The sequence below is a fragment of the Miniopterus schreibersii genome (assembly GCF_964146895.1).
Source record: "Miniopterus schreibersii genome assembly, chromosome: 15".
NCBI classification, from domain to species: domain Eukaryota; kingdom Metazoa; phylum Chordata; class Mammalia; order Chiroptera; family Miniopteridae; genus Miniopterus; species Miniopterus schreibersii.
Genome location: NC_138115.1, coordinates 53,279,571 through 53,287,935, shown reverse-complemented (window position 1 = coordinate 53,287,935; position 8,365 = coordinate 53,279,571).

The following is an 8,365-nucleotide window of genomic DNA, read 5'->3' as shown; positions in this document are numbered from 1 at the left end:
TAGTGACGGAAGAGGGGGTTCAGATCGACGCGGCTCCCTCAGCCACCTGAGGCCAGTGACCCCGACGCTGCGAAGGGCCCGCCTGGTGGAACTGGGAACTTTCCGTGGCCGGGACCTGGTCAGGTGTCCCTGAAACAGCTCGTCCACGCGGAGGGCGGGCCCGGGGCAGGACCCTGGAGCACCTGCCGTCCTCTACGTGGCACGAACAGACGCCCATCGCTGCGAAAACCCAGATTGACAGGGCGAGTCCAAGTGGAACGTTCTCTCCAAGACTCACGGGCAGCCTGGAGGTTAGGGGCTCCGGGGCCGGCCGGCGACGTTGGCCGCGGTGTGGACGGGCCTCCAGGCACACAGGCCGTGTAGTCGACACTGTAACTAACGACTCACGTCACACGCGGCGCATCCCCGACTCGGGCGTTAGGCAGGCAGATGGTGCCTAATGAATAAAGATCCCGACGTCGGCCGCAGCCTCGGGCGACTGCCCAGCACGTGCTCGGAGCTCAACCACCAAAGATCTGGATGCTGCTGCGAGACCCGGGCCACCTGCTCAGCCCTGGGCACCGTCAGCATCACCCGCACGCCGGCCGCCATTGGCTGCCTCCCTGCAGCCGCCTCCCGCTGGTCCCCAAACCTGGGTCCCTCTCCCAGGACTCCTGCTAAGAGGCTAACGGCCGGACGCTCTCCGCCCCGCGAGGGTTTCTCTCCCCTAGGAGAGCAGGGAGATGCGAGGAACCTGCACCGGGAGAGTCGGGCCCTGTGGGCTCCCGCCCTTGCTCTGCTGCTCCGTAGGTTTGTGCATCTGGGGCAAGTCCCTCCACCTTACGGCACCGGGTCCTCGCAGGCAAAGGCGATGGGAGTGGGGGCGCACGTGTCCTACGGCGCTGCGTGGGCTGCTCGGTCTGCGAGGAAGCCGTCGCAGTGAGGAGGGCCCAGCAGGGGCGGGTGGCCCTCCGATCTACGGCTGTCACCACGCTGCCATCGGGGTTCGGGGTTCTGGCATTTGTTTCAATGTGCATGAGGCATAATTTCCCAGTGAGAACGTGCAGTTACGAAATTCTCCATATTTCCCATGGACAATCGGGCAGACCAATAACAATTTAAAATTTCAAAAAGCTATGCAGGCACGTCACCAGTGGACATGCCCATCACTCGGCCTAGGTCCTGGCACACGGCCCACACCCCAATAATGCTCCAACCACTCCTGTGTTTTTCCCTCTACTTCCGACTTCTCGGGGACGAGTACTTTTGAGTTTCTGCTGCTGCCAGAGAACATTCTTTGTGGGTGGAATTCACTTTCTGCACCTGGTGTTCTAGGCCTTTAGAGCCAGAAGGGTCACCTGACAACCGGTTGACGTTAATAATCTTCCAAAGTGTCTTGAGCGGCTGTTGTGGACTTGGCCTCGGACTGAGAACGGGGCTTCCAGTGGGCGCCTGGCCGGTGGGGCTCAGCGGCCGAGCGGTGTCCTGAGCACCAAGAGGTCCCCAGTTCGATTCCCTGTCAGGGCACAGGCTTGTGTTCCGGACTCAGTCCCCAGTCGGGGCCGTGAGGAGGCAGCCGATCAATGGATCAGCGATTCTCTCTCATTGATGTTTCTCTCTCTCCCTCCCCTATAAAATCAATAAAAACATATTTTAAAAAAGGCTTCCAATGGGAGAGAAAGTGAGTTGCAAAAATAAGCACCTTGCTTCCCAAATGGTGGGAATGGACGTCAGGGAGGCCGTGGGGCCCCCCAACCCCACCTCAGCCCCGGGGGTCAGCTTCCCACGCCCAGGTGGGCCAGGCTGTCCCCACGTGGCCCCGCGAGCACGTCCCCGATCAGGCTCCCTGCGGACACGGCCGGATGGCGGGCACGGGGCTGGCATCAGCTGAGCCCCGACTCCGGGAGCCGCGCCAGCGCATGGAGAAAGGTCTGGGCAGGCCCTGCGACCAGATGGCTGGCCGTGGGCCCAGCTGCCTGCTTCCTCCATCCAATTTCTGGGCCGAGTGTTACTGTTCCCACTGGTGACCCAGGGACTGTAAATCCGGAGCCTTGTTGACGAGTTCTGGAAAGTACTGTGGAAATGAATAGATCTCGTGAAATGAGCTCTGAATCCCAGCCGCAGCGAGAACTGCTTTATAAAATTATCTCATTTAATCCTCGCGACACGTTTCTGGGGTCGGTATCAGTCCGTCCGCCTCACAGCTGACCAAGCCGAGGTGCAGGGCGTGAAGCGAAAAATTGGAAAGGCAGGGATTGAACGATTTATATGGAGCAACCGAAGGGCCTGACTGTTTTCTTAATAAAGTCTAATTCAAAGAGTGGTTTTCCTGCCTTTCTGACTTTAGCTGGTAAAGAGAAAACAACAGACACCCCTGTGACACAGCAGGACACGGACATGCACTCGGTCATCAGGATACCACTTAGCCTGTGGATCGTGCAACAGATACACAAATAAGCGTTCAAATGTAAAACATAAATGCTCTTAGTCTTCCCTCGTCTGGTGCAAAGCAAAGGTTTCTCGTTTGTTGAGCTCAGGTCCAGGACAGACGCCCCTGCCCCGCGGCCCTTTTGTCCCTTAAAACAACCCTCTGGCCCCACCTCGGGTCTCAGCTCAGTTTCCTTACACAGCAGGTCCCCGGGCTGGGCCGAGGCTCGAACCACGGAGCAGAACCGGCCAGGGCTCCGGATAATTTTTCCCTCCGGCTCAGTTTGGTCGGAGCCTCACTTATAAGCCCGTGAAGAGAGTCAGAGGGCAAAGCCTTCACCAGGAGGTAGGGAAATTCCCGGTGAAATGAGATGTCCAGTCTAGGCCGACAGCCACAGCCATCCCCGCGCCCGAGATGGGCTCACGGTGCAGAAATACGCGAAATGATGCAGCTACGACGTCGGGCCGCCAGCGAGCGCGCCTGAAACACGCCGGCGCCGCGGGGCTGCCCGCGTTTGGGACAGTCACCGAGACGGCTTCTCCTAACGACCCCTGAGCGTAGCCGGTCGGCCTCCCACGGGGCCGGGAACGGGGGCCCTCGCAGCCTGTGGGCTTGGCCACGGACGTGGACGGTCTCAGGGTCGGCTGCCTGGCCGACGCGCACCGGCCGGCGCCTTCTCACGACGCGGCGCAGTGGGCGGAAGCATCGAGAGGAACAACCCACTGGTGTCCGGAAGGCTCAGTGCTGGGCACAAGGCAAGCAGAGTGTAACAGATCATTGATCTGAACCATTTCACTGCTGCTATGGCGTGTTAGCGTTTAAAACGTCTGTTTTAAACTAAAATATTTACACAGGCAACGACTGTGACGTATGCTCCGCATATGTTTTAGCCACATTTGCCTCCAAACGCCGACGGATACAGTTCTGCTGTATTAATGGGTTTTCACTGTTTGGGTGTCGCCAGGGGAGGCATCGGCGACCCGCAGGCGCAGGAAACGCGGCCCCTAAACCCTGAGAGCGCATCTGGGCGACACTGGCCGCCTGCTCGGGCGGCAGCGGGCCGGGGCCCGGGGGGCGATGAGTCTAATAAACTTTGCAAGGATTAAACACCGACGTTTAAAGCTGCCCGACGTCGGGCGCCCCGTGAGGGCCCTAAGGCCGGATCACACACCAGGACGTCTCTCCCGCCTCGCCCTTCCCTTGACCGGCGGCCGGACAGGGTGGACTTCGTTCGGTCGTGTCCACCGGCGAACGTCACGCAGGAGACAAACGGCTTCCATCCAGCTGGTCCCTCTCGCGGGAACTTCACGGGACAGACATTCTCCTGCAGGAGCCCCGGCCGGGCCCCGTGTACGACTGTTTCCCCACGAGGACACTTATGGGCCTCGCGTCTGTTTCCACCAGTGAGTGAACGTAAGAAACATCCGCACCCGGGAAGGGTTTTTGTGAGTTTGAGCCAAACCGTCGGCAATTTCCGGGAAGCAGAATCTCACCTGGTTGAGATGATGCTCTGGGGATGGCGGTTTCACACTTTATTTCACACGTTACAGTCAAAAGAGGGGACGTAAGGGGTTACGTGACATCCACGGTGACAGATGAGGGAGGCGGGAGACAGCGAAGCGGGGAAACCCTGGGGTTGGGTAGAAAGTAAAGCGAGGGACACGCACTGCTACTCAGGTGGGGGCAGGGCGGTGAACAGGGAGGGAGAACCAGAGAAACACGGGTGTGGGAGGAACACGGGTGTGGGAGGAACACGGGTGTGGGAGAAACACGGGTGTGGGAGGAACACGGGTGTGGGAGAAACACGGGTGTGAGGGAGAAACACGGGTGTGGGAGGAACACGGGTGGAGGGAGAAACACGGGTGTGAGGGAGAAACACGGGTGTGGGAGGAACACGGGTGTGGGAGAAACACGGGTGTGGGAGGAACACGGGTGGAGGGAGAAACACGGGTGTGGGAGGAACACGGGTGTGGGAGGAACACGGGTGTGGGAGGAACACGGGTGTGGGAGAAACACGGGTGTGGGAGGAACACGGGTGAGGGAGAAACACGGGTGTGGGAGAAACACGGGTGTGGGAGGAACACGGGTGAGGGAGGAACACGGGTGTGGGAGGAACACGGGTGTGGGAGAAACACGGGTGGAGGGAGAAACACGGGTGTGGGAGGAACACGGGTGTGGGAGGAACACGGGTGGAGGGAGAAACACGGGTGGAGGGAGAAACACGGGTGTGGGAGAAACACGGGTGGAGGGAGAAACACGGGTGTGGGAGAAACACGGGTGTGGGAGAAACACGGGTGTGAGAGGAACACGGGTGGAGGGAGAAACACGGGTGTGGGAGAAACACGGGTGTGGGAGAAACACGGGTGTGGGAGAAACACGGGTGTGGGAGAAACACGGGTGTGGGAGAAACGCGGGTGGAGGGTGGCACATGGGTTGGTTGCCTCCCGCTCATGCCCTCACCCGGGGCTGGGGCACGAACCCGGGACCGAGGCGCGTGCCCTTGACAGGACTCGCACCCGAGGCCCGTCAGTCGGGGGCCGGCGCAGGCTGTTTATGTTTCACCACAGAACCCCAGCCCGGGTCAGGCCCCGAGATGCTGGTCTTGAGAAAAGTCCCCCGTTTCCTAGAACCCAAGAGGCGCCCGAGGGACGTTCAGGGACAGCAACCCCGTCCCAGGGAACAGGCCGGGCTGTCACCTCGGGCAGGTCCCGCGCCCAGAGCCGTCCCCCCGCGGTCCATCTGCGCCGGACAGCGACAGGATCAGGGCGTCGGCGAGCTCGGCCCGGGCGGCGCCTCCGGCCCGTGGCCCCTCGCGGCAGAACAGCTCGGCGCGTCTCCGAAGGCCACGCAGACCACCTTTGAGAGCGTTCTGGAAAACGCAGGCGTCTCCCACTCGCGCGTATTTTCGTCACGTCCCGGCTGCCGTTTCCTAGGTGTCAGCACCGGGTAACGACAGGCAGACGACCGAGCGCTTTGTGCGTTGCTGAAAGGCAGGATCGGGTCCTCGCAAATCCCTAATTGCGGCCGAATTAGAATAAACGGTTGTTAAGCTCCCCGGCCCGACTGCGTGGCGCGTGTTTGACATTCGCTCAGAAGCAGATTAAAACGAAAGGAGCGTTTCGAGGCCCGCTGGCTGCTTGCGGGCCTCCCTGGCTCTGCATTATTCATCCCGTCATTGCCCCTCGGTCCGCCCGGGTCCCTGCGCCAGGCCTCGCGCAGGCTGAGCCGGAGCAGCTGCGGTCTGTGTTTACTCCTGCGCCTGCCTCCCGGCCGGCGGCGTTTTATCCGCCGTGAGCTTTCTTCCCGCGGCTCCGTGGGGTGGGCCGCAGGTGACTCGGCCGCGTTCAGCCACAGGCCCGGAGCCTGGCATCAAACACTGAGGTCCTGCGGCTGGGCTGTGGGGAACGCCCGGGCTTTCATCCTGCGGCGGGCAGTGCCCCTGGGCGGCCACCCCGCGTCGGCCCCTCGCCGAGTCTCCTGCCAGGAGGCGGCCGCTGCTGCTCCCGTGAGACCGTCTGCCCGCCGCTCGGAGGCTCTGCCTTCAAGGCCCCGCGCCCGCCACACGGGGAGACGCCAGCCCGCCCTGTGCCGCGGGGCCTATTGCATAGCCCCTTTCTTATCCTTTGTTTCCTTTTGAACTTTTAAAATACGTTTTTATAGATTTCAGAGAGAGGGAGGGAGAGGGAGGGAGAGAGGGGAACACCAGGGGTGAGAGTCATGGGTCGGCCGCCTCCCGCCCCCCCCGCTGGGGATCCAGCCCACAACCCGGCGCGGGAATCGAACGGTGACCCCTTGGTTCCTAGGCCGACCCTCGCCCGCTGAGCGCGCGGGCCGGGCTCCGTCCTTAGCCTCACGACAGCAACTCGGGGCAGGACCGGGTGAGCTCCCCGGGCCTCGGAAGGACCGGGCCTGGCGGGAGGAACGGAGCATCCGCAGAGCTCCCCGCTGCGAGGGCAACATCCAGGGCTCCAGAGGCGGTTTTCCCTCCCCAGCAAAGAGGTCCTCTTCTGCCACCGCTGTCCCCACCCTCGCCCTCCTCGCACACCAGTGTCCCTTTCACGCCAGCCCGGCCTCGCGTCTCCGGGCGGGAAACCTGCCACCTTGCGGAGTCTCGCGTGAATAATTCCCCCACTGTCCTGCTGACTCTCTGAAGCCTGGATCACTGTTCGGGAAGAAATGTTGAAAGGGGTTCCCCCAAACAATCCAAGGCGGGGCCCCGAGTCCTGCGGGCCGAGCCCCCCGGGAGGTCCCAGTGCTCCGAGGACGTGGGCTGGAGTCTGCGGGAAATGCCCCCTCCCCCGGGAAAGCATCTCTGTGCAGGGCCCTGTGACCTTGACCTCAGCGTAGAGTCAGGTCACGGCCTGACCGATGCACCCGCTAAACACTCAGCCAGAGAGGTGCCTGAGCCGGGGCTCTCCAAAGTCACGCTCGCTCCTGGGAAGTTCGATCTGGAGTAAAAACAGAGGCAGGAGGGAGTGACCGCAGGCGTCACTGGGGCGCTGACGGCGGGAGTCAAGGCCACGTCCCTGATGTCCCACCGAACTCCCCTCGCCGCCCCCAGAGGGCCCTTGGCTCCTGCTTCCGGGGGACCCGGCAGCCACAGCGCGGGACCAGCCACCCCAGAGAAACGCAGACAACCTGCCAGCAGACTCACTTGGCTGACCCCAGGCCTCCCCAGGATCCGGGCTCTCCCCTTAAAAACTCCACGTAACAAACGGGGGCGAGATTTGGGCCTGTCTGTTCCATTTTTCTCCAAATGAGATGAATTGTTGGTCATGCAGACTCGTTGCTACAAGGCTTGTTTCTTTTTGAGAATTTTCTCCTGTCCTGTTTTGAGTCTCTCGGAGCACATAGAACATTGATGCAGGAATCTTTAATTAGGACCATTCATTTCACAGTAAACCCTGTTCATTTTAGTAGAGTAAGTCTGGTAATTAGATATCTAGAGAGAAATCACCTGCACTCTTATTTATGGGAAATTTATTACAATTATTACACAACAGGGAAGTAATGTCACCGCCTTTGACTCATATACAGGGTGTCGCAAAAGATGTACACACACTTTGCATGGTTATAAAGTCAGTGCTTATTAACACACAGCTCATTTTCGAAATTTAAAAGACTCTACAGAAATGAATAATCTTTTGGTCGAGGCCTGTTTTCAAACTGATGGCCGTTCTGGCCCAGGCCCTGCTGATAACATGAAGCAGTGGAATCGCCAACACCAGGAATCGTTTCATGTGGTATCTGCGTCCTCCGCGCATCAACTGTTGCTGGTTTTGTACCGTAAACTTCATCTTTTCTGTGTCTCCATAAAAAAGGTCGAGTGGCACTTCAGGATAAGTTTTCTTTGTTCAAAGCTTAGTCTGGCTTCACCCACTATTTCAAATCAGTTCCACCTGAGAAGGAGTGAAAATTAAGTGAGTGGTCAGCTGTGAAAGTGCGCGCACTTTTTGGGGGGCCCTCTATGTGTGAAATGCAGGTTCTCTACGCGTCCATCGCGTCCCCCCACCTCCCTGTCGCTTACCTACGTCTCCTTCTGGGGCGCTCTCCGGTAGGTAGCTCAGGGCCGTCCGTGGCGCGTTCCTGCTCCGCTCCACCTGCTGTAACACAGTGCCCCGGACTCACGGCTAATAAACAAGGGGAGCTTCTGTCTCAGGGCTCTGGAGACTGAAGCCTGGGATGAAGGTGCCAGCGGGGGCGGGGGGGGGGTTCTAGTGAGGACCCTGCTCCGAGTTGCAGGTGGTCAGTCGTCTCACCTCAGCAAGGCAGCCGGCTAGCTCTCCGCCGGCCTCTTCTTGACGGGGCACTAAGCCCACTCGCGAGGGCCCCACCCTCGTGACCCAGTTCCTCCCATCAGCCTCCCCTGCACATACCTTTGCATCAGGCTGAGGTTTCACCTGGTGGAACTGGGAGGGGGAGACCGGCCCACCGTCAGTTCTTGACACATTCCCTGAG